The sequence below is a fragment of the Rhipicephalus microplus genome, chromosome X (assembly GCF_043290135.1).
Source record: "Rhipicephalus microplus isolate Deutch F79 chromosome X, USDA_Rmic, whole genome shotgun sequence".
Classification (NCBI taxonomy): Eukaryota; Metazoa; Arthropoda; class Arachnida; order Ixodida; family Ixodidae; genus Rhipicephalus; species Rhipicephalus microplus.
In genome coordinates, this window is record NC_134710.1 from 333,434,716 (window position 1) to 333,459,102 (window position 24,387).

Genomic DNA, 24,387 nt, shown 5'->3' on the forward strand with positions numbered 1-24,387 from the left:
GTCAACCTGGCCTGCAACAACTGGGGCACGACACTTTTCTCGGCCCATGCTCACCCTTATCCATGTACCAGGTTAGTTACCTAGGTGGAACTAAATGTTATCGCTCCAACAATCCTATGTTTTTAAGAGTGTCGTGCCCCATTAACAAGCGACAACTTTTATGTTGTCTTAATCATGTGAGCGTGTGTTTTATTGATGCTGTGCTCTTTTTGCTTTGCGATGGATGCTTGATGCTTTCTCAATTTTTTTATTTTTATCTGGAGACGTAGAGTTACATCCAGGACCCATGAGTGCGGCAGAGCGTGAGCAAATAACGAACATCGAGAGGATTCTTCTAGAAATGCAAACGGGCCAGGAAACTGTGCTTGCGAAGTTAACAGAAATTACAACTAAACAAAGTGAACTGGAATCTAAAATAATGAATTTAATACAGAAAACAAACCTTGTGGAAAGTCGCATCACTCGAGTGGAAAAAATTGAAGACAAATTATTGGCGAAAGTGGACGAGTTAGAGAATAGAACCCGTAGACAGAACTTGGTTTTTTTGTGTGCCTGATACGGAAAGAAATGAGACTTGGGAAACGTCAGAAAACTTAATTAAAGGAATATGCAAGGATGCGATGAAACTCGACGACATATCAATTGAGCGGGCTCACCGCATAGGGGCTTTTAAGAAAACCAAGAACCGGCCCATTGTAGCGTGCTTTTCGCAGTGGAAGGCTAGAGAAACTGTCTTTAAAATGCTTTCAAGCTAAAGGGTGCTTCGTACAGTATTTCCGAGGATTTCAGCCAGGCCGTGCAGGAAAAAAGACGACAGCTGTGGAACTATGCGAAAGATAAAAAAGCATGCAAAGAAAACCGTGTACGTCTGAGTTATGATAAACTGATTATCAATGGGCAAGCTTTTGTCTGGGATAGCGACACGCAGATGGCGGTTCCAGTGAGGGCGCATGCGCAAATGGATAGAGGCAAATGACCTACACTAAATGCTGTTTCCCTCAACGAAAATACAGAGGGTTGCTCACTGCCTGAACGGCTTTCTGCTCTGCTAGTAAATTGTCGCAGCATAAAAAATAAAGTCGATAGCTTCATGTCCTTGATAGCTACCATTAAGCCCCAAATTGTAATGGGCACTGAATCATGGTTGGATGACTCTGTGTGTAATGTGGAAATCTTTCCGCCAGATTTTACTGTCTATCGGAAAGATAGACATGGGCATGGCGGGGGAGTGTTTCTTTTATTATCAAATACATTGCCAAGCACTAAACTTTTTTTGAAAACGACTCGGAATCTGTCTGGTGCCTCGTGAATTTACCCAAGGAAAACAATGTCGCGTTCGGGACATTCTATCGCCCACCGGGCAGAAGCGAGTCGTTCAGTTTACTGTCTGATGTGCTATCTGTTATGCCTAACAGCGTATTTCTTGGGGGAGATTTTAACTTGCCGAATTTTAGATGGAGTGCTGGATGTGGTATTGGTGACGGTTCCCGTATCTACTTAAGAGTTTGAATAATTGCTCGGATTGTATGACTTACAACAGTACGTGCTGGAACCTACACGAGAAAACTCAATCTTAGACTTGGTGCTTTGCAATGAACAAAACTTAGTATCAGGGATTACCGTGTGCCCAGGTATTAGCGACCACAGGGCTGTTGTCGCGGAGCTTAGCGTACAGCGTGTACGGACATCTCAGGCTCCACGAAGAAAAGTGTTCCGCTATGACAGAGGAGATTATGTTGCTGTTAGAACTGAACTAGAAAATTTCTTTCCTACTTTCCAGCATATGTCAAAAGCACGCTGTCCGTTGGCTCTGTGGTCAACATTTCGAGACAAAATGCTTAGATTGGTTGAAAGTCATGTTCCATGTAGGTACTTGCGTAAAAAGAAAACGCATAAACCTTGGTTTAACGCAGAAATACGCAAACTTGTCAGGAAAGCTAGACGCGCTTATAAAATATTTTCTGCTAATCCTAGTTTGGTAAACCACAATCACTTGGATGAAATAAACAATTTATTAAATGTAACAATTAAATCTGCGAAAGATTCTTTCTTTGTTAAATTAGGCAAAGACTTAAAAGAAAACCCGAAGGCATTCTGGAAGTATGTAAAACAGAACCAAAAAGAAGATATATCTATACCAGCCTTAACTGTCGACGGCAAAGCTGTGACGTCAGACTACCAGAGGGCAGAATGTATTAATCAATATTTTCAATCAGTTTTTTCGCATGAAACTAAAAAGCAGGCATCGCTTCTATACAATGCCGCCCAGAGCAATATTATGCCAGACATTCAAATTGATGTTAGTGGCGTCGATTCATTATTACGCCGCTTAGATGCAACAAAAGCCATTGAACCTGATGGACTGTCCCCAGTAGTTCTCAAAGAGTGTCATGATGTTATTGCTCCATATTTAAGTATCATCTAAGAACTCTCCCTCGAAACTGGTCTTATTCCCCAAGATTAGAAGACAGCAAATGCTACACCCGTTTTCAAATCTGGAGATGAAAAACTCAGAGAAAAATACAGACCGATCTCTTTAACATCGGTACGTTGCAAAATATTTGAATACATTATACATACCAATATATTTAAATTCCTTGATTCCGACGCTTTCTTTACTCCCTCCCAGCACGGTTTTCGAAAAGGTTATTCCTGTAACACACAACTAATAAAATGTCAGCATTTCGTATCCAAAGCTATTGATAACAATAGTCGTGTAGACGCAGTTTTTATAGATTTCCAAAAAGCATTTGACACTGTGTCCCATAAGCTCTTGGATGTAAGGCTTGCTGCATTGGGCATAAATAAAAAGGTTCAAAAGTGGATACGTAATTATTTGAATGGTAGAACCCAGTCCGTTGTCTTAAATAATGTCAAATCTTCGTCCAAAGCAGTAACTTCGGGCATTCCCCAAGGGAGCGTTTTAGGACCCTTACTGTTCCTAATCTACATAAACAACATAGTTGAAAACATTGCATCACCCATAAAATTATTTGCTGACGACTGCGTCATATACAGAGAAATCACGACTGAATCTGATACTTGCGTTTTGCAAACCGACCTAGATCACATAGCGGACTGGTGTAAAGAATGGAAAATGAATTTAAACATTAAAAAGTGTTGCAGTGTAAGCTTCTCAAGGAAAATATCCAAATCATTTCATCAACATAACATCTATGGCGTACTTATTAACACACACTGCGATTATAAGTATCTCGGTGTTCATTTTACTGAATCGTTTACATAGAACAAACACATTGACACGGCCATAGCAAAAGCTAGTAGGATGTTATACTTTATTCGAAGGAATTTCAAACAGGCGATGCGCGAAATGAAGGTAACTTTATATTTTTTGCAGGTCAGGTCCATACTTGATTATGCATGCGTATTATGGGACCCCCACCAAGACTATCTTATAAATAAAATAGAAAAACTTCAGAACCAAGCGGCAAGGTTTGTTTTAAATAATTATAGCCCCTACGCCAGCGTTTCACAAATGAAGGCCACTTTGGGATGGAATCTGCTACGTGTACGTAGACAGAAACTACGGCTTAAACTGTTGCACCAGATATATTACTCTAACACAGGAATCAATCACCATAGCTACCTTGTTCAACCCCCCTACACATCCACTCGCTGTGACAATAGCAAAAAGATATCTACCTTCAAATGCAGATCCAATACTTTTTTCCACTCATTCTTTCCAAAAACAATAAGAGAGTGGAACAGCTTAAGTGACGACTTGGTTAATATAACAAATATTGATTTATTTTTTTCTATGCTGTGAAATTCTTCTTGCATTATGTATGGTCTGTGTGTATGAAAATGTATTTTGTGATGCATTATTATGTTCTGATAAATGTGGCGGTGGTTCTTTTTTATTTTTATTTTTATGTATTTTGCTACGAATTCCTTTGTACTGACTGTTTTTTGTCCCCCCCCCCTACGTAATGCCTATATGGCGATGTAGGTACTCTGTAAATAAATAAATAAATAAATAAATAAATTGAAGTCCATGGACCCGGGCAGCGTTTTCGGTTTACGGGAGGACCAAACGGTGGTAGTCTACCTTGCCGCTCGTCAGTGCTGCCTTTCAGCGGCAACGATGCCAAGATGTTTAATTTTATTTGTCTAAGCTTAGTCCATAGGAATGCCAAAACTTTTTCTTGTTGCTACTGTTTGTCTAATCTCAAGCTATTCATAAAGAATGTCTCATTGCTTCTTTGTGTTGTTTATAATACCTAATCTATAGACTGTGTAAGGCTGTGGTTAAGCTGGATTTATTTAATTTCCTTTTTCATTTATGATGTTTTTATTGAACCTGTAGCCGACATGTGTGCGTTTCACACAATTTATCTACCTTTTCTTTTACCTTCTATCAAGCACTCTTACTCAATGCGCTATCTGGCCTTGTGTGCTGTATCAAACAAAGGGGCTGATTTGATTGAGCCAGTACACTCTAAGCCAAAAGGGAGCAACAGGGGTATAGGGGTTGCTCCTTTCAGGGAGCATTTGCATTGCCACTCCCATTACTCCCCTAAAAGGAGTAACTGCAGAGGTACGAACCGTTGCTCTCCTTTCAGTTCCTCCTTCGGGGGATGAACAGTTACTCCCTCCAGTTCTTCCCTGCGGACCAACAGTTACTCCCACCAGTTGCTCCCTCCGGACCAACCATTACTCCCACCAGTTGCTCTTCTAAGAGCAACAGTTACTCTTTACCGTTCCTTCCACGTGTTCGCAGTTACTCTCTGAAAACCAACTGCACATGCTTCCAGTTACTCCTTGGGGAAATGACTATTTATCTCGAGTATGCTTGTCACATGCTTAACACATGGCGAGAGCTCCTTGGAAGAGCACTGCTTGGGTGCTTCTAACACAAAAAGTGGACAATATTGAAAAGAAAATAAATGCTTTATTGTTCTTTTTATGAGGTGACATGTGAGCACACGTAAAAGTAACTTTGCCACACCACAGCCAGCACTAAACAAGCACCATAATACATCAAAGGTTTTCTGCGTCATCCGTGGAAAAAAATCTTGAATTTCTAGCATAGGGCAGTCTGTGTCATCATTGGTGAGAGAAGGGCAACTTCTCCAATGCTGAAGGACTCAAGTTTCGCAGCTGGTGTTTCCATCAGGCTAGCGCAGCGGAATGTCACCACAGGCATATGTGAAGCATTTCATTGCTGCAAGAAAAAAAATAGAAGTGTGAGGTTAAACATGCCAGAATCAATACATAACAATGAGTCACACACACTGCAGCAGCGCTTACATTCTAGGATGTCTACTGCAAAACAAAATGTGAAAAAAAAAGGAAGGTTCGGCCAAACGTTACTTGGCAAGCCATATAAATGCTGATGTGGTAGACGCTTTTCACATGATGTCTCAGACAGCAATATTCTGGAAGAAAATGTGCAGCACCTCAACAAGGCATATTTATAGCAGTTAAAGATACCCTTAGGTTAAGTTAACTTGTTTCCTATACACAGCTGAGTGACATTTCTATGAGCCCACTCACCAATGGGCATTCTAAGTGAGATCATGTGTGTGGCAAATAACACATACCGTCGTCCGCTCATGTTAAAATACTTATTTAGCTCGTGCACATAGTTGCTCTCCATTCTACTGTTCTATCATACGCTGCTGCGTCTTGAATTGTGCAATACCTGTAGGCACAAGCCAAGCATGCAAAGCCTGCTTTAAAGCAACCATTTGCAGAGGCTACATGATAATCTTCAGTATATTTCTTTGTACCTGACGCAAACGGCTGGACAAAACTATAGACAAATAAATATAGACCATGCTACCTTCAAAAAATGCTTTAAATTTAGTAAACTAGGGTGCATTTGTTTACTCGGTTGACGAGTCACAGCCACGAGATATGTGAACGAAGCAATATATCTTAAGGCATGCACAGATATTCTGATTCTTTGTTTGACAGTGTCACAGATAGCTTGCCAATACATATATATCTGAGAGCAACAAAATGTGAAGCTTTTATTAGTTCAACATCTTGTTGGTTCACAGCCAAACAGGTTACTGCTCTGTTAGACAAATTGGAATAAGCGTACCGTGGTTTCCAAAAAAAAGCATTATTAGAAGTTAGCTCCCGGTGTGAATGTCTGCCTATTTATTTTGTACTGCCTTCTACTTGTACCACAAAGACATTTGTTGAGGACGCGCTACCAGTCTAGCCAAGATCGCATACTTGGTCAATGTGAGGGAAATACAAACATTAGAAACACTGCCACCTCTAGTAAGAGCATAACACTTCAGGATCTTAGAACAGCAAGGAGGTGCACAAGAAAGTTAAGCCCACTCTTGCAGAACTTTGAACGCGAATTTTTCAGAGTGGGGGAGGTCAACATGCTGTGGCACTTTTAAACCCATGAAACATCTGCAGAAAACAGGGTAAAGGCAAGTCAAGAAACGCTGTCATGAAGGTCTGCGCATGGACAGCTTTGTTAATCTAGGCCCAAGTCTTATGCTTTGTGCAAGCCAAATCCATGTAAATAGGGAAAGCGTACTTTTAGGAGCACCAGCGTAAACAAATCTTGGCAGTTATGTGCATGCGGCAAATCTCAAACGGCGTTATTGAGGTTGTCAAAATTTTTGTCGATTGGTATTAACGTCGATATGTGACTTCAACGGCATGCCAAGTTTTCACAGCGCATAAAGATTTCATGATGCAGAATAATGACAACGCTAACGAGAACATACAGCATTTATGATTGTCTTTTACAATATTCAGTTTTGCGAAGGTTTTGCATGACTAAAGAAATCTGAAAGATTTGGGTCATTCCTCCTCCAATTGTTCTGTCCATATGTAAATTGCTCGCTTGATGGTGCGCTTTTAAAATAGTACGTTCAGCGCAGAGGTGAAGCAAGTGACGCAGTGATGTGGGCAGATTCTTTTTTTTTTAAGGCGTGCGGGGAGGGGGGGGGGGGGGTCCGCTTATCTGAATTGGAGGCCGGGCAAGCGAAGATGGTCGTCATTATGGGCTCCCTACGCCCGGCCTAAAAAAATTCTGTGCGCAACCGCCTGGCTATGCCAGTGAAGTGATGCGACAATGATTTGTTCACTTACTGATTTACATACACTTTACAGCTCTAAAAAATGCGGCCCAAGGCCCCAACACTCAGCCGTTAACGTTACATAAAGCCAATGGTAGAAAAGTGCCAGTATGAAGGCAGCTACAACCCCGCCCCAATGTTTTTTCAAGCGAGGTAGTGTTGCGGAAATGAACTTTTAACTGCAAAAGTACACTGGCACTGCAGTGGTGACAGGGGAAGCAAGAGGGTATGCAGGCGGTAATAATAGAGGTAATTTACTCCGATACGGCTAGCAATGGATACAGTAAATAAGAAAGAGCAAATCATTTTTCTTTTAATAGCGCAACCACTCAACAATGTATTGTAAGAGCATTAAATGTTGCTGGAAATGCCCCTCACCTGCACGCTGATGCATGCACAGTCCTTTGTCCGACGAGCGAACAGGCTTGCAGATAGCTGAAGACGTGTTTACGATGTGTTTGTTCCACCCAGCAGCAAAATCCATAACAACTTCGCGCTCCATAAAGATAAATATACACTAACCTTCATCACGAATAAGTAGAAACGCAAATCTGCGACACACACACACACGATCAAAACATAGCTCACAAGCTCGCATGTCCATGTGCTCGCCGACCACAGACCATATGAATATGAGTAGTGCGAACGCGAACCTAGTTGCGCCGAAAAAAAAAACGTCGAGCAGTGGCAGCACAGGCGTCAGCGCAATGCTTTCAGTGTGTTTTCCTAATACACTTATAAAAAAAACTGAGGTACACTAAAACTCATAATTAAATATAAAAAATTGAGTGTAATTTATATTAAGTGCTAGTAAACATAAACACTCAATAAAATTTACTTTGTAAATTACATCGCTTACTACCCTAGCGCCACACTTGTCGTGCGGGCGCAGATGGCGCAGATTTGTCATTCTGCCCTCAAACTACACGGTAAAGCGTGCTACTAAGTGTACGGCTGATGAAAAGCGCGTCTGGGTCCGCTTTTTTTTTTCTTCTCCGATATATCTAGGGGGCGGGGGGGAGGGGCTCCTTATGCACGTGTTTCGGTGCTTGATCGACTTTGACGCCCTTCCTTCGCGGACGAACGGCGTGTCTAGGCTTTTTTTTTTTTGTCGTTGTTTTGCACGTGTTTCGGCGTTCGGTCCGCTTTGACGTGCCAACTCTCCATTCTGCTGCTGCGTGTGTTAGGTACTTGCCGTAGCTGTATTCTCAGGCCTTCTGTGTTCAGCCAGCGCTGCTATCTTATTATCTGCGGATGCTAAAATAAATCACTGTTTTGGTTTGGTAAAGTTTGGCACACAGAACAAACAATAATCTGGCCCATGAATATCAATGTGGGCGGCGTGCATATTTGTGTGCGGTGTCCTGCCGGGGAGTAACCGTTGCGTGACGAGAGCATTTACAGTGGTTCCTCCTTCCGTTGCTCCCTTACAAACTTAGATGAATATAGTTGCTCCCCCATTCTCGAACAAGTCGGCCATCTTGTTCCGCTTAGTCTTTTCGGAGAGTAACAGTCGGTCTGAAGGAGTAAAAACAGCCGTTGCTCCCATTTCGGCCGTTCTTGGCTTAGAGTGTATACTACAGGTAGGGCGGGCAGGTGCGGTGTAAAACTTCGTGAGAAGTTTGTATGATGTACGCCTCTGTCACGGACTGCCAATTTTGCGACCCAGCGTCACGGCAATTAACAGGCGCCGTACTACCCCGCTGACCGTGGGAACGGCGGGCGCATGAAAGAGAGCCGGGAAGTGCAGAATGGGGTGCTCTTCTTCGAACGTCGCCGCCGACGTTTGATCCTTTGTACCTACGGCGGCGTCTGCAGGGTCGTGGAAGGCCGCGATGTACCCCGAACAAGGTTTACTCTACGGGACGCACCGGCTGAGAGCCAAACAGTCTGACCATTCCCACGGGGAAATTTCTGGTGGCCAAGCCGTATGACAGCACCCCAACAGGTTGTCACTCTCGCTAGTTGAGGGCCCTCTCCTAATTAAAAAAGGGTGGGGTCAATATATTTTTGGGGCGGAGTTTCCAACAATGAAACGCGCATGATTGGACCCATGTAGAGGTCTCTTGTCCATAAGGAAGAGAGCGAGGGGACACGAGGGGGATTTAAGCGCAGGATTTCGCCCTGCTAGGCAGTCAAGTCGCTGACCAACATGGTTTAGAAACAGATCAACAAGTATCTCATCTAGAAGTTTTTAGTGTGGCTCTGTATCGGCTGGCCACCTAAACTTAGCCGTCCGTCTAGTTGTGACGCGATATTAACGTCTGCAACGTAGACATCGGGACTTCGCCTCGAGTTAGCTAAACCTGCCCGAGGTCACCTGCAAGCACTAGCCGCCTGGAGCCACCAGCGTTGCAACACCGCCGACATCGCAGTCGTGCCAGAACTCTCTTCGACTTCTCGTATCCGATCGTCGGGGACGCAACGCTGCCGGTCATCACACGTATGCCTTCACCTGTTTATATCTTCGAACTTTTTCCTCCGTAGTTCTATTGTTGTTAGTTTGTGTAGTTTGTAATAGTTCTCTCTCGTAAGCTGATTTATTGTTTTTTATATGTATCTTTTTTGTTGTATCCAGTGTTGATGTATTTTGTTTGTTGTATTGAAGTGTTGTACTAGATCCCGTGTGCTGCAATATCACTAGAGTAAAGTTTGTTTTGTTTTCTCACGTCTCTGATCTCTTCACTGTCTCTGCTTGCGTACGGAACGAACTAACCTGCTGTCATTCCCGTCACCGACTTCACGCTGGCGACGCTAGAGTGGCAGCTTGTAACAGCCTCCTTGTGTACCATTGTTATGTGCCACTGAACTCTTACATCAACTTCCGAGAACATGATTGTGTGTCAGGGTTGCCAACCGTGTGGTAATTACCGTACTTGGATATTTTTTGGAATTCTCCGGGGAGCGTCGGGTAGTAGGGCAGTAGTGTGGTTTTCTTATCAGGCGTTGGATAACTTCCACTTTTCGCTCATCATCAATCAGCAAAAAATGTGGACGATCGACACGACTTAATACACCCTAAAATTGACATTTCTTTGAAGTAAACTGGAACTGTAATAATTCACATGTCAGCCGCTAACCGCAGATGCGAAAAATAATACGTCAATCTTTCGACGGTGAGGTGACCAATTCAATTATTGGAGAACACGAAAAAGTAAAAAAAACTGCTAGATCCCCCGTAGAGTGGTAATCAATGATATGTGAAGCACGAATGATGAAGGTTGAATTATCACATTAAAATCGGCACAACTTTACGAGGCAAACGTAAATTATGCCGTACATCACTTCCATGTCGTGATATTATCATGTTTGCGCCTGGCATTTGTGCTCGTCGTCTATTCACGCCACACAATACCAAACTTGGTATCAGTGAAGCTAGCGAAACAGCCGCGAGTCGTCATGAGCGTGGTATGTCATCATGTTCTTACATTACACGAATATCATGATTATCATGTTTGCACCAGTCATACACCTTCTTTGTCCACTCACGTCACATAACGCCAAATTTGGTATATGTGAAGCTAGCGAAACGATCGAAAGCGCACTATGAGCGTATCTTGTAGTCACGTTTTACATGACACGCATGTCATGATTATCATATTTGGATGTGTCATTTATTTTCGTCATCGGTTCGCATCCCATAATAGGAAATGTGGTATGAGAAACTAGCAAAGCTGCCGCGAGCGCATATGTACTCATGTTCTTACATGGCATGCATGTCATCATTATCATGTTTGCTCCAGTCATATACCTTCATCATCCATTCACGTCACGTAATACCAAATTTTGTCTATATAAAGCTAGCGAAATCACCGCGAGCGCATCATGAGCATGGCATGTAGTAATGTTCTTACATGACACACATGTCATGATTTCCACGGGAGGGCCTGTCACCTATGTTCGCCATGCAATACGTTATACCATACTAGTTTTGCAATATGTCATGTGAGCGAAACCACTGCATAAGCAGCACGACCATAACATGATATATTGACATTCATGACATACATGTCATGATATACATATTATGACTAGTCACTTATGCTCGTCATACACTTATGTTATGGTATACCAATTTTGGTATTGATGGCATTATTCAAACGGCCAGGAGAGCTTAAAGTTGTAGACGGATAGATAGATAGATAGATAGATAGATAGATAGATAGATAGATAGATAGATAGATAGATAGATAGATAGATAGATAGATAGATAGATAGATAGATAGATAGATAGATAGATAGATAGATAGATAGATAGATATTGTCAAACTCGCTGAAGTTCGCATTTCTTAGCGAAGTCTTGCGTGTGGAGAGTGAACGAAACGTTTATTTGATGTTCTGCGCGAGAAAATCGGTGAATTGTATTCTGGGAGCGCTGCGTTAGAGAGCGTCGATCCTTCGGATCCCGGCTGCGGCGGCTGCATTTCCGATGGAGGCGGAAATGTTGTAGGCCCGTGTGCTCAGATTTGGGTGCACGTTAAAGAACCCCAGGTGGTCGAAATTTCCGGAGCCCTCCACTACGGCGTCTCTCATAATCAAATGGTGGTTTTGGGACGTTAAACCCCGCATATCAGAGCGTCGATCCGTGCAGCCAAGGCTAACGAGCGCATCGAGGCACGTTAGACACGAGCGCCATCTGGCTGTTATCTTCGAAAACGAAGGAATGCGTGCGTGCTCGCGGAGAAAGATGCGTGCCTGTCTCGGAGGCGATAAGGAGTAGAACGCAAAGCGACGGGCAGGCGCCACCACTGTGTCGTCTTAGCAAGGCGTTGGAAACGCTTGAATTTTTGAGCATCGAGTTGCATTGTCAGCGCAGCGTGAAAAACGCTACGTTGCTTAGAATTACTTGTGTGTGCCTTCTTCAGTATAAAGGCACACATACAAAACATCCACGTGTTGTTATTGTGCCTCAGATATGCGAAATAATTGTTTTTAATTGACAATCGAACAAGTATGAACGCTGAAACTTGAGCAGTATTGGTGGGCGCTGCAGATGGGGTTAGCCGTTTCAGGTATCGTTTGGTCACTGTGATTCCATAAGGGAGATTGTTACCGCGGACAAACACACAAATGCATAGGCAGACAGGCAGACCAAAATTTTGGCCTCGAAAGTCCTTAAGGAAGACTATCGTCTTTAAAAGATCACTCGCCTTCCAGTGATCTGAAGGAAGGCCGCAAGGGATCATGCGAGTTACTTTGATGACAGTGGATAGGTGCATGAATGAGTGCACCCTTCTGAGGAGGTGGTTACCTGCACTTCACTAAGCTCAATATATTATTATTATTATTATTATTATTATTATTATTATTATTATTATTATTATTATTATTATTATTATTATTATTATAATTATTATTATTATTATTATTATTAGTATTATTATTATTATTATAACATTAGGGCATAATCTAGTTCAGAATAATTCACGCTTTTGGTTTTCATTCCATAGAAAACTTCTATTCACAACCCTTCTTCCTCAGCCTGAGCGTAGGTGAACGTGTGTTTACTGGCTTTTTTTTTTATTGCCTGCTCCCAGCTGATCTCATCGCTGATCTCCCAGTCGTTTTTTACTTACTTCTATCGCCGACCTGTTTACCCTTTCTATGTTGTTTCTAAATCCCAAGGGTTCATGTAGAATAGTGCCCGAAAGGGCACCCGGGGTGAGGTCTTCACAATCAATGAAACAAGGTCCACCGTTTTCTTACATAGCCCGCGTATGTGCATTTCTCCTATTGACTGGACGTACCTCTATAACTCTGCGTACTAAGGCAATCTGACCTCGTTTCAAACAGCAAGACACATCCCCGTGAATCATCATAAAGCATGCCCTAACTGATTCTGTCTTTACCCTTTCGGTGGTTACCCAGAGCCGCCTTTTTTTCCCTTACTGCTATCCGATATATTTTTTTCCCTTACTGCTATCCGGATTTAGCTAATCCACATTAGGCTAATCACGAGCAAGTGAATTTGGAGTGAGTTGAGATTGTCTAGCCTTTTGGATGCCGGAGAATGGTCACGTCAAGCCCATCCAGATTAAGCCAGATTAGGCTAATCATACTTAAGCTAATCTTGAGTAATACTCTTATCAGTACGTTGAACTTGCTTAGCCATTTGGATGACTGAATATGGCCACAATAAGACAATGAAGTTTATGCCCAATTAATATGGCCAGGATTAGGATGTATTGAGCAAATCTGGATTAATGTAATCCTGAACCAGTCATCTTGAGTAAGTTAAGTATGTCTAGTCAGAAGGGTGATAAAGTTTAGTTGTGAGTTCAGCGCGGTGTCGTCTCTTCCTCTGTCCTTGTCTATACTTTTGCGCTGTTTTTACTTCCCAAGTATGAACCACCAACTAGCCCAACTTTCGCTATTGTCGCTCTTAATGTGATAGAGTGTGGCGACAAATCTATGTGGATTTGGCTGAATTTGGCTAATCTCCATTATCCTAATCACAAGAAAGCAGGTTCAGAGTAAGCCTGAGCATGGCCACGTTAAGCCCGTTCTGATTAAGCAAGATTACGATAATTGAAATTAGGTTAAGCTATCCCATATGTGTATTTTTATTCGGTATTTATATTTGGTAGTCATACTCTCTTACCATGCTATGTCAATATTGGTAGTCAAAAAGATAAAAATCTGCTATTGAAGCCCCATGTGTTGGTAATGTGTGTCATGGTGCACATGACATGCATGACATGATTTTCATCTTAAGGCCAGTAGTTACGCACTCTTATCAAATCGTGTTAATATTGGCAGTCCCCAAATAATAAAGAGGCTGTCAGAGGTCCATGATAGAGTCATGTATGTTTGGCCTACATGAGATGCATGGCAAGGTTAAGTTTTTGTGTTATGATCAGCTATTCATAATATTCATAATCTCTTATTATCATGCTATGTAAATGTTTTCACTCACTAAATAATAAAACTGCTATTGGAGCTCCACAACCTGGTCTTATATGTCACGGCGTACATGACATGGATAACATCTTTTAAGGCAATAGAATTGAAAAGCTCGTTTCGCTGAAATTCTATTGTCGGTGTCGGTGCAACATTGGTGGCTGTGGTCGAATTATCATCATCTTGTGCATGACCGAAAAATCGAGAAATGTGCAAATAAGATGAATAATAAAAAATTAAGAGACCCTTAAGCCGATGCTCACACCTGACGCTAGCTGCACGAAGGGGCTGGAGTCACGGACATGAGTTAGTGTCTTCCGGGTTGGTGGGGCGAAGATTCGGTGTAGAAACTTTGACCGGGCTCGGCATGGGGGGGAAGTGAAGTCTACATTTGGTCGGAGGGGGACATCAGGCTTGTGAATTTTTGATAGTCCAGAGAAACTCGGTGCGGATCCGTTACGGCAGATCAGTCGCAGGTAAAGTGTTCTGAGATCCGGGTAATGCTTGAAAATTTCCGCGAGTAGCTTGTTTAGCTGTGTCTGGGTTTGCTTCGTTGGGTCCTTTACTAGCGTGTGTATGCGTCCCCTTCTAACAGAGCTGAAACCTTCCTATCGTAGTCCCCGCTGTCCAACACCACCATCGAAATGCCCTTGTCAGCCGGCAAGATGACAATGCTTCGATCCCGTCGGACTTCCCGAAGTGCCTGGTTCTCCTTCATGGTCAAGTTCTTTTACCTTTGTAACGGTAATTTCGAAAGGATCTCAATTGATTTCAGCCTAATTTCTTCTCCGCCGACCCGTGTTCGAATCTCATTGTATATCTGGTGTTCTCTATTTGCAGAGTTTTTTTTTTTTGCGATATTGGTTACGGACACCGGCGGTGGCGGCGGACAACTACAGCGCGCACATGACCTGTTCGGATTTCGTAACAGCTTTCTCTGCAAAAACAAACTGGGCATGCTTTTCGGGCCTAATAGTGGATTCTTTTTATGCACGTACTGAAGCTTACTGGTGGCAGAATTAGATAATTATTTGCACACTCATTACCTTTAATTAATAATACTGACAAAAACCACGTTTGCCTTTACGTTTTTACTTGGAATGTAATACTGAGGGCAATAGAGTTATGCCACGCGAATTTGACGCGTTTCTGACAGCGCATCATAATTCGTCACTGAAGGAGCTATGACAGTGTAAGTGACAGAAGTCGCGTACATGTGATTTTTCTATAGAAATGTGTCTGATCTCAACATACTGGTGAACAAGTGCCTCGTCTATTGTATAAACCTAGAAAAAGTCATTGTTCAAAAAGCATATATATATATATATATATATATATATATATATATATATATATATATATATATATATATATATATATATATATATATATATATATATATGCTAGACTGCGTTCAGGAGTGACGCACACATCCCAGAATAGTCGGATGAACCTTATAGTACTGACGGTGCCATCAGAAAAGCAGCACATTGTGTTCAGGCGAGACACAACTTGCTCCAGTGCAGTCGCTGGAATCAAGCACTAGTGCGTACTGTGCCCAAACAGGAAAAAGTACAATTCCACTGAGGTACTTAGTGTGGTCAGATCCCGTCTTTTCTCTCTCTCTCTCTCTCACTCTCTATTTCTTTTTTAGTTAACGCAAGTCGGTCATCAAACTTTGGAAAACCGCACAAAAGTTGTACCAGACTCGATTATGCAGCAGTAACGCAGCAGTACCATGATGGTCACTTGTGTCGAGACGAAATTATAACGTGCACAAGCTGGCCGCTTTCTATCGTCGAAGTCGCTGTCTTGCCTGTTCAAACGAAAACACCCAAGGCACACCCTTCAATATGGATGCAGCAAACTCGTCGTGCCCATGATAAACACACAGCATTTCGTTGTAAAGTTAGCAGAAAATTTGTTTGGTACCATTGTCGAAAATGGTCACCTCCTGTTTTGACGCACACCGTATTATGACACAGCAAACTAGTGGCGTAGCCACGGGGGTTCAAATTTTCCCCCGAAATCTTTTGTGTGAGTCCCCCCCCTCGCCACTTACTCACCTTTTTTTCGTCACTTCGTGCTGACATGATTTAGAAACTAAGTGGTGCTACCATCACAATATCATTCCTGTGCGCATTTACACTGAATAATCTCCGCACACGGGAAAACGTGTGACGGTGTTTGTCATGGCTTTCGCACTGTGAGAATTTGGGCAGGAATCTTGGCCGCCAGCGTTGTAAGTTGACTCGGCGACGGGATTAACCCTGCAGTGGTGGTCCCATGTGTGCCCGCCAGAACAAATCTCGCCAGAGTTGATCACAGATAATGTTCACTAGGCAGCGACTCGTTTTAATGCCAAAAGCCAAACACAGTTGCAAGGTCTGATAAGTCACATTCAAGCATATTACAGTGTGACTCTTAGTACGTGTGCTAAGATATACTCAAGCCAGAGAGTAACATTTTTATTAAGCATTCGCAAGTTCTGCCAACATCTAAAAAGACAAACAAACACACACACACACACACACACACACATGAGCACGTGACGAAAAATTTGGCTGATCCACCAAACTTCGCTTGTATGCGATTGTACAATATATTGACGCATATCTTGACTATACTGTAACGGCTAAAGGCACTCGTAAGTGTCTAATGATGAAGGTGCAACACAGGCAAACGTGCAGGACAATCATAACCTTAGAAAGGCCTACTAATATACGGACAATGTAACTTAAGCTGATAAATATTAAAATGGTGGTCATAAGCCTGATTTATTGAGTTATTGATTTATAGGTGGGATATAACGTCCCAAAGCCACCATATTATCATGAGAGGAGCCATAGAATGAGTCCGGAAATTTCGACCTCTTGAACGTGCGTCCAAATTTGAGCAGACAGGCCTAGAGCGTTTTCGCCTCCATCGAAAATGCAGCCGCCGCAGCCGGCATTTGATCCCGTGACCTGGTGGTTATGAAACTAAAGAAGCGTAATACGAAATACAGTGTGGGCAGCTGTAGTCAGTTTTATTGTTCGGAAGTGTGGCAAACAGCGCTAGAATAGAGAGCAAAATGCTGAAAAAATACACAACAATATATATATTATGAGGAAGAGATAGTACAAGCCTATCTCGATGACTACGAATGGCAAAGTGGGACAAGGAAGAGGTTGGAGAAAGCCAGAAGCAGCAGTAGTGGGTCGTTTCCGCCGTTGGCATAAGGCACACGAAGAAACATATTTGGCAATGGCGGTATGAGAGGCCCGGCCAGGTGAACCGACTGCATATTTTTTCGTACGTTTTGTGATAGCCGAGATGCCCAGCAGCAGGATCATCGTGGAATGTCTCAAGAACCTTACGTTCTAGACAACGCCGTATAACGGGGACCCATTTGTTTCCTTCAACGTGGTAAATATAGCGATGTAAAACACCATCGTGAAGCTTGAATTGTTTCAGTTGTCGTCGATGTCGGGCGTTCGGAGAAGCGGATGTGGCTTATAAGCGTGCTATTATGGAGCGGCAGTAAGGGTTAACGCGTTGATGCGACACAAGGGTAGATGGGTGGCCGGATTTTAGCCAACTGAGACCCGTGATGGGTGACGGTGACTTTACGGTGAAATTGGTGACGGTGGGCTATCACGGTTGGGTGGAGGGCATCGGGAGAGAGCATCAGCATCTTGGTGCTTCTTACCACACCTGTAGACGACATCGAAGTTGTGCTCCTGTAAACGAAGCACCCAGCGACCATGAAACCGATGAGTTCTTTAGCGACCAAAGCCAGCACAATGCGTTGTAGTCGGCGACGACTGTGAAGGGGCGGCCACGGAGGTATGGGCTTAATTTTTGTACGGCCCATACAGCAGCGAGGCACTCTTGTTCGGTTATTGTGTAATTTTTCTCGGCAGCAGTCAGAGCACGACTGGCGTAAGCGATGACACGTTCGCGTGCGGTGCTGTCGCGCTGCAGTAGAACGGCACCGAGACCATGACCACTAGCGTCAGTGTGAAGAATGATGGGTGCACCTGGATCGAAGTGACATAGTACCGGGTCGGATGTCAGGGCTCTCTTCTGCGCCAGGAAAGCCTTTTGACAGTCGTCGGACCAGACGAAAGACGGGTTACTTGCAAGCAGTTGATGGAGTGGAGATGCAAGCCTTGCGAAATCGCGTATGAAGCGCCGAAAGTATAGGATGCCAAGCCGAGAAAACTGCTCAGGTCTTTTTGACGCAACGGACGGAAAACTCGAGGACGGCGGCAAGCTTTTCAGCATCCGGTCTAATACGGTCTTTGCTGACTAAGTGCCCTAAAACCTTGATCGCCTTGCTTGCGAAGGTGCATTTTTTTCGTATTCAGCTGTAAACCAGATTTTGCAAGGCAACCAAGGACTTGTTCGAGATGTTGCAGATGTTGCAAAAAGGTTGATGAAAACACTATGGTTTCGTCGAGGTAGCATAAGCAGGTTTTCTACTTCAGGCCACGCAGTACGCCATCGATCATACGTTCGAAGGTAGCGGGCGCGTTACAAATTCCGAAAGGCATTACGTTAAATTCATATAGCCCATCTGGAGCGGTAAAAGCCGTCTTCTCTTTGTGAGATTCAGACACTGGTATTTGCCAATAGCCCGATCGTAGGTCAAGGCTGGAAAAATACTCTGCGCCATGCAATGAATCTAGTGCGTCGTCGATTCGAGGGAGAGGGAAAACATCTTTGCGCGTTAGTTTGTTCAGTGCCCAGTAATCAACTCAAAAACGTACTGTTCCGTCTTTCTTTCACATCAAAATAATTGGCGAAGGCCATGAACTCGAGCAATGACGTATGATATTCCGTCTAAGTATGTCTGAGACGTTTTTCTTGATTATCTTCTGTTCTGCAAGTGACACGCGGTATGGGCGCCGGTGAAGAATTCGGGAGCTGTCAGTCTAAATTCGGTGAGTCGTGGAAGTTGTCATACCAAAGACAGCAGAATGAACGTCAAACAAAGAGAGATGTCTGTTCAATAAATTTAGCAATCCTTGAGTCTGGGCTGCTGCCAGATCAGAGCTTATCGTAACCGATAGAAGAGTGGGAGAGTTGAGTGGCGGCGAGCTTGGCTCTGGTAGGTGTTCTTGACTTGGAAAGGCAACAATTGCAACAGGATGCGGGTCAATAGCGCATGTGACTGTTGATTCACAGGGCAACAATAAGGGTTCAGAGGTCTAATTTAACGCAGTAATAAAAGCAGACCCTTCAGAAAAACGAACAAGGCCTGGAATAGTCAGAATGTCTCGATGTACCGTGTGCACATAAGGTAGTAAAAGCACGTCGCCATCCACAATGTTGATGCAATTAACGCTTAGTACTTCTTCTCGGGGTGGGCAAAGAACATAATCTGAAGTGGTGATGAGGCGAATGCGCTCTTCGTGTTCTGATACAGAAGATTCCGTAGGATTGAGATGAATGAGGTGCTGACGACAACATATAGAAGCGCATGCAGACGACAGGAAATCCCTCCCCAAAATAAATTTGTGCGTGCACTCACGGAGAACGGCAACGGCAATATGATGACGAATACCGTCAATGAAAACACTGACTGTACACCGGGCGAGTGGGTGAGTAATGGCGTTCGTCGCAGCACGGAGAGACGGGCCCGAGTAAGGTGTGATGACTTTGCGGAGACTGGAGCAAATAGTCAGAGCGAATACTCGAAATAGCAGCGCCAGTATCCACTAGAGCTTCGACGCGTATACCTGCTACTAACACTATTAACAAGTTCGATAGTCTGTCTCAAGGAATTCCTGGCTGCTCGGTAGATGCACTTTCCCCTTCTAAAACTGCATTGGGGAGTTTTCCGAGTGGGCATTCAGAACATTGGAGGCGGGTCAGAGAGGCGACACGGAATGGCGATTGGGAAATGGTGAGCGGCGGCGAGACCCACGGGAGTTCACAGGCATACCCATACTGTAACGAGGAGAGGGCGAACGCTGAAAGGAAGACCGGTAAGGCGTGCGCTGGTAGTTCATGAGTGGACAGAAGCGTCCGCGTTCCACTGGAGCGTAGCCACGTTGCTCGTCTTGTTGGCGCCTTTGGCAACAGTGAGATATGTGACACCTATAGCCGCAATATTAACAGATTGGGCGAGGAAGACGCGACATGGTCTAATACGGCTGTGGACGCATCAATGGTGACACTGACGCCACAGGTACATGACCACCTGGTGTAGCCGCTGGGATAGTGGTTGGTGCTGAGAGTGCCACAACTTTGGCGTACGTTGGTACCTGACGAGGTCTGGATTCGGCGAAACAAGGTGGATATGACGCAGGTGCAATCTCTTGCCTAATGATGTCCCGCAAGTTGGTTGGAGCTAAGGCTAAAGTAGATGGTGGAGTGCTGGAAGAGCAGCACCCGTGAAGCTCCTCACGAACGATGCCGCGGACCAGGGCACGGATGTCGAGGGCCGCCGGAAGACGATTGTTGGAGGCATCATGGCAGAGACGAAAAGACTGAAGCTCGTCTAGTCTCTGGCAAATGGTGATGATATCTTGAGTCGTGGTTGGATTTCGTGACGCAAGGGCATTGAATTTAACGGTACTTATGTCTTTGATAATATGGCGTATTTGGTCGCTTTGGGGCATAGATGAGTTCACACGCTTGCACAAGGTAAGAACATCCTCAATGTACGAGGTGTATGATTCACCCGCCAGTTGAGTGCGTTGAGGAAGCTTCTTCGTTGCTGCCTCATCGCGAACACTGAGGGAACCAAAAATCTGAAGAAGCTGCCGTGCGAACGTGTCCCACTCGGGAAGATCTAGCAGGTGGTTCCAAAACCAGGTTTTGGCAACATCAGTAGGTAGAAACGGACCGTACGTAATTTGTGTAGAGTATCCCACCTGTTCAACTCGCTTACGAGGTCGTCGGTGTGTAGCCATTCTTCAACATCATCCCCTTTGAGACCCGAGAATACTGGCGGATCACGCTGGTGGCTGTGGATGGACAGAGTCGAAGGCAGAGGCTGCACTAGGCCGGCGGTGTTGGATGAACCAGGATTGTCTTGCACTGCCATGGCAGGTAGTAGTAGACGACGACCCTAGTGGAGCTCTAATGGTAACGTGCGGCAGGACTTGGGGATCGAGAAGCACCTTCACCAGTTATGAGGAAGAGCTTTATTCGAGACGAGCTCGAGCTGGCACACACTGATGATGGTATCTACAGAGGAGGAAATTATACAAACGATGATGACACGTCCAATTGATAAAGAAGAGTCGGGGACTGTGCTCACAATATATATATATATATATATTTATATATATATATATATATATATATATATATATATATATATATATATATATATATCTGGCCTTCGTTAGGAATTCCTCATGAAGGCCAGACTTTGGCTGAAAAGCCGGAATAAACCACATTGTGACTGCTCACGGAGGATCAACTACTTGCAACACTGCGGCCACTCCACCACCATGCCTGCCTATATATATATATATATATATATATATATATATATATATATATAAGGGAAAGAAGTGTATACCTAAGGGCTCGTTTTTCCGTGTTTTAACTCAATATTAATGAGATCTAACAGACAGTAATGCCAAGGAATGTACAGGGGAAGTTATTAGAACCAATTGAATGTAAATAAGAAGAAAGAAAAGTGGATAAAAAATAACCAGCCGTGAGCACCAATCGAACCCACGACCTTCGAATCACGCGTTCGATGCTCTAACCACTGAGCTACCACAGCGGCCTTCCCTCCATCCACTTTTTTGGGTCTATATGTGAATTTAGAAGTAGGAGTGACAATATATATATATATATATATATATATATATATATATATATATATATATATATATGTATATATATATATATATATATATATATATATATATATATATATATATATATATATATGTATATATATATATATATATATATATATATATATATATATATATATATATATATATATATATATATATATATATATATATATATATATATATATATATATATCGCGTTAATCGAAGGTCGTAGCTTGATTCCTGCTCACGGCAAGTTATTTTTTTCACCCACTTTTCTTTCTTCCTATTTACATTAAATTGGTTCTAATACCTTCCCCTATACATTCCTTAGCAATATTGTCTGTTAGATCTCATTATTATTGTGTCAAAACATGGAAAAACGAGCCCTTAGGTATACACTTCTTTCTCTTATATATTATATGTATGTATATATATATATATATATATATATATATATATATATATATATATATATATATATATATATATATATATATATATATATATATATATATTCGCTTCACTTGTTCGTCCCTTCACAATGACATGACTAGAAGGGCAAACACTGAGCTATTTCTGCAACTAGCGACATAACGCACAAGAAATACACACATTGAAGAAGCCCAGACGGACATGTTATCATGTAAAATTAAGAACAATATAAACAGTAACCATATATTTTTTACAAGAAATGAAATACAATATGTGCAAGCAACGCTTCCCGCAGCATAGAGACCCATGACACACTGGAATAGTGTTGTTTGTTTTTTCAATTGACACGAATATTGATACAAGTATAAAGCAGCGGTCTTGTGATAGTCGCACTCGTTGTGGCTTCTAAAATTTTCGAGCACGTTCTACCAACACTTGAACGGAAAGAGGACCAAGGCACCCAAAAATTGGTGACTCCGCTTGACTGAACTTTCTTTTCCAAAAAGCGCACATGTCTTCCAGAGAGCTCCCTCCTGATATTTAGAATACACCATCCAGGCAAACATTTCTTTCCACAGAGGTTGGAACTTCAATTATTGCTTACTAACTGAGGAAAAGCTGTAGTTAGCACCTGGTTTCTATAGCGTCTTTAGCAAACGTCGTCTAGTCTCATCGTCTTGCAACGTCTGGCGTCTTGGCTCATTAAACACGCAAAGACCAATGTCGTTGTCAGGAATCGTGGTTTCCGTGTATGAATCATCCTGCGATCGGTTTTCAGGAGTTCTTTCGGTACACCAGTCGTATTCAAGCAGTGCAGAACTACAGCTGGGAACAGTTTCTTCGGATGCTGTAGCCTCTTTGCCAGTGGTCGAGTGTGCACTGGGGCAAGCGGTACCTTCAAGAAATAATCATTAATGGTAACCTTACGGCGTTTCGGCGTTGTCATCGACTCTCATAGAAGGGCGCTTATTCACACAGAATCCGAACTACCCACGAATACGTGTAGGCCGCGTTTTCAAGGGGTGACGCCGCATCGCTAGGGTGGAATGCGCTCAGCAAAGTTGGGCAGTGACACTGAATGCGAGAAACGAGAACTTTAGCGATGATACATGTTAGCTCGTGATGTTCCGCTTAAATGGGCCCTGAAACACTTTTTTGAGTAACCATGAAATTCATTCACTGGAAGAGCTTATGGCCTCACAAATTCAACGTCGCACAAATTTAAATAATCCGTCCAGTACGAGCGGATTTACAAAAATTAGTCATACGCTACAATCGCATTCTCTCTTCTCGCGTCTTGACGAAAGCGCTGGAAGCTAAACAGGCAGAGATGGGAGGGGCAAACAAAATACGTCACGCGCGTTTCGTCACCTTGAGCACTTTTTTTCCTTTTTATCTTCAAATATGCTGCTTTTTTAGTGCGATCGCGCACGCACGCCTAGGCAATTGACGGCCTCCCGTGGCGATCTCAGTAACGACCAAGCGCACCATGTTCCAATCAGCAAATGGCTGATAGATGAGCATTTTACGAGTTATTTTTGGGCGTCTTCTATCATTTGTCGAGGGAAGAGAGGGTAATTTTTAGCTGACTTTGATATATTATTGTGAATTCCTGACCACGTGCTGCGCTATAACATTTAGCTCGCGTGTGATCGGGAGCCTCTACTGCCGATCGGCAGCCTTTTCTGACCTTGTTCAAAAAGTGTTTCAGGGCCTCTTTAAACACTATAGTGCTCGTTTCTCCACTGGCAGAACAGTCCGTGGGTATACGTTTTCCTTCTCTGCTTCCTTTCAGGTGCCGGTAAGGTCGCGCTACCAAGTATCTCACTGTGCGCGTGAGACGTCTCTCGTTTGTGATTGCGCCCCTACAGAAGGCTGGTAGGTTCTGATGCGTTGTAATGAGATACCACAAACGTGAATGAACGTGAAGGTGTTGATGTGAGCAGTGAATTTCCAGCGACTCGCATCAGAAAGCCCGAAACAGACAACCGACAGACACGGATGGTGCACAATACCGCGTAAGTAAACTCGTGTTGCATGCGCTGGCAGTTCGCGTCGGAGTTCACGCATTTTGAGAAATGGAATATGGCACACTATGCTCTGCAAAAGGCCGAAGTTTATTCCTGCACCACTAGTGAACCGATGACTCGAGATATTGTGTGGTATGAGGCTCCTCCTGTTTGCGCCGG

General features: G+C 43.3%; 1 pseudogene; it reads left to right on the forward strand.

Annotated features, from left to right (window-relative positions):
- Positions 1-286: 286 nt before the first annotated feature.
- LOC142775329 (uncharacterized) lies at positions 287-24,037 on the forward strand (annotated as a pseudogene).
- The last annotated feature ends 350 nt before the right edge of the window (positions 24,038-24,387 follow it).